Source organism: Chrysochloris asiatica, unplaced genomic scaffold, assembly GCF_000296735.1.
Source record: "Chrysochloris asiatica unplaced genomic scaffold, ChrAsi1.0 scaffold00082, whole genome shotgun sequence".
In the NCBI taxonomy this organism is placed as follows: domain Eukaryota; kingdom Metazoa; phylum Chordata; class Mammalia; order Afrosoricida; family Chrysochloridae; genus Chrysochloris; species Chrysochloris asiatica.
Window position 1 is genome coordinate 13,355,307 of NW_006408600.1, and position 3,361 is coordinate 13,358,667.

A 3,361-nucleotide genomic window follows, 5' to 3' on the forward strand; every position below is an offset into this window, starting at 1 on the left:
GGAGAATATTGAAAGTGCCATGGGCTGCCAAAAGAACTAACAGATCTGTGTTGGAAGAGGTGCAGCCAGAGTGCTCCTTGGAGGCCAGGATGGCTAAACTTTGTCTCTCATACTTCGGACATATTGTCAGGAGGCACCAATCGCTGAAGGAGGATATCTTGTTTGGTAAGGTGAGGGTCAGAGAAAAAGAAGAAGACACCCAGTGAGTTGGATTGGCAAAGTGGCAGCATCAGTGGGCTCAAGTGTGGTAACAATTGTGAGGTTGGTTCAGGATCGGGCAATATTTCACTCTGCTGTGCACAGGGTCTCTATGGGTTGGTACCCACTTGATGGTACCCTAACAACAACAACAAGAAGGCTGGGATTGGTTAATTTTTCCATCCAGCTAGGTTTAATAGGAGCCATCTCAGAAGCAGGAACAGATGATCCAGGACCATCAAGAAGGAAGAGCATGAGATCCCTTCCTAGAAAAGCAGGGACAGCCAAGTGGTGGCATGGAGAGACAGAGTAGCTGCTGGCTCTGGACCCGTGGATTGAGTAAAGCTAAGGGCCAGAGGCTGCCTTGCAGAATGTGCCCTTTGGGAATTCACAGTCTGGCTAAAAGATTTTTGTAACATTTGCCCAAGCAGGGCAGAGGTGAAGGGGCCAAATGGCTGAGAAGCCAAAGACAAGAGTGAGGTGTGTCTGCAGCATGGTAGACAAGAGATGTTCCTGATGGGAAAACTCTGCATCCTGAGTTGGCTTTTGATCCTGAATTGTAACCTGTTCGCTTCCCTCATAAACCCCATAATCATGAGAATTGTTATGAGATCTGTGTGACCATTGGAATGGATTATCACAACCAGATGTGAAGCAGAGAGTGCTGTGGGAGGACGGTTGGTGTTAAAATAGGGTAAAGAAGGTTATAGGGTGGAGGCATGCATGTCTGACCTCCACTTTACAGGAACCACTTTGGGCTGATTTTGAATTTGACTCTCTTTCCCCCTTGTGAACCCAGGAAAGTGAGACAGGACCGCCACAAGGTTTTGGTAGAAACCCACCCCTTTAACTCAAGTTAAGAATCTCCCTGAAGGTCAAACAGTACTAGATCTCTTCAGGATCCAATGGAATGAAATCATGTACATTTTGAAGAGTTTAAGTTGGATAGCATTAACAATAATTCTGAATGAAACTTCAGTTTAACCCAAGATAAAAAGAGGATAACCAGGTTACAATTCAGGATCAAAAGCAACTCAGGATGCAGCATTTTCCCATCAGGAACATCTCTTGTCTGCCATGCTGCTCAGCCATTGGGCGTCTCAGCCTCTGTGGCTTCTCAGCCATTGGGCCCCTTCACCTCTGCCCTGCTTGGGCAAATGTTACAAAGATGTTTTAGACAGGTTACAGTGCTTGGTCACATCATGTTCTAAAGGCTCTACTTGTATTACGAAGTTGCTTGGCTCTGTGTCTTGCTGAGCCTTTCACAGACCCCCTGACATACCACTGTCAGCGCACCTCACCACTAGATTTCATTGTTACTGACATACTTGTACTCCAACTAGCTAAGAATCTCAACACCAGAAACCTGCCCTTTGTTCTTCTCTATCTTCTCCCAGAGTTCAGCACAGTGCCTGGCACTTCTCAACCACTGGATGAATGCTTGTTGAAGAAGGAATGAACTAATTTACCAATGCATCGATTGTTACATTTAGGATAGGCAGTGTCTCCAAACATCAAGGTACAGCATGTTGAAAAAGAAGCAGAGGTCTTTTTTCTTCTTTTTACTTTTTGCCTTTTTGGTTCCGATCAATTTTTATGGGCTTAATGAGAATTAAGAAACCTAACAAGCCCAAAACATGAAACCACATCATTGTACATCAAAGTCTTTGGAGGAGGCAGACTGGTTATTAATTATTAGCTTAGTCTTGTTTCATAGCAATACATTAAGTAAGATGAAAGAAAACAGCTTACTTGGTAATTTACTTTCTTGACTTGCAACCTACTGTGAAAATAGTATCAAAGTGAACCATCTTGCCTTTGTTCTCTACGTCTGAATTAAAATGACAAAACTTCTAGGCAAGTCTGTCAGATAATTTCTCCTTTCTTTAGCAAACCCAGATACTGGTTTGCTTAGACTCAGAGGAAGAGCTGTGTTTTCTCTGTGTGGCAACGAAATGAGAAGACAGCTAAGCCTCCCTGCAAGCAGCTTCATTGTGGTCCACTATTGGGGGCCATTAGGAACCAACGTGTTTCATTCGAAAATCTATATACACTTAAAAATTCATTTGCACCTTCTTAACTGTTAAAGGGAGTCCTGGTGTGGCACTGTGGGTTAAATGCTCTGGACTGCAAAGTTGGTTTGAACCTCAAATTTGGTGGTTCGAGTTCACCAGTCACTCCTTGGAAACCCTATATAGGGTGGCTATGGATCAGACCTGACTCAACAACACTTAACAGCAACAACAACAACTGTTAAGAAGCCCCACTATCGTAGTGGGTTATGAGTTGAGCTGAAAACCACAGTAAGCAGTTCAAATCTACCAGCTACTCCGGGGGGCGGGAGTAGGGGTGGGGGTGGGAATGAGGCTTTCTGCTTCTGTAAAGATCTACTGTCTCTGAAATCCTATACAGGATCTCTATGAGTTGGATCCAAACTCGACAGCACATGACCACCAACAACTGTTAACCTTTGCTCTTTATTTCTCAACACAAGTCAAGATCCCCATGGGGGGCTGAGGGGTGACTGTGAGGTCAGTGGGTGATGAATGTGATGTGGTCTAGTCCTAGAGATGAACAGATGAGCTACTCAGTTATACTCCCTCTTGCCCCAGTTGATAACATAGCCAAAAACTAAAAAGCAAATAGAGAAGATGCAAATAATCAAAATAAGAAATGAAAGTAGAGACATTCATTCTGATCCAATAGAAATAAAAAGAATTCTAACAGATTAACTATATAAAACAAACCCAATATTTAGATGAAACTGACACATTCTTAGAAGCATACAATCTATCAAAACAGAACAAAATAAAACCCCAAAAAACAGTTGCAATCAAGTCAATTCGGACTCACGGTGAAAGACCCGATGCATGCAGTACACACTGCTCTCCACAGGACTTCAGGGTTGTGACCTTTGGAAGCAAATCTCCTTGACTGATCTTCTGAAATGCCTCTGGATGGGTCTGAACCACCAACTTTCCAGTTTGTAGTTACCATTTGTACCAGACCCCCTCATTTGGTCTTACAGGATCCTTTCCCTAGCCACTCAGCCCAGTTCTCCATGACACTTTTCTAACCACCTATTCCGCAACGATATCCACAGCCAGGCCACCAAGTCTGATGGGCTTAGATCTCCCCATACTGTTCATTTTTCACATTTGAG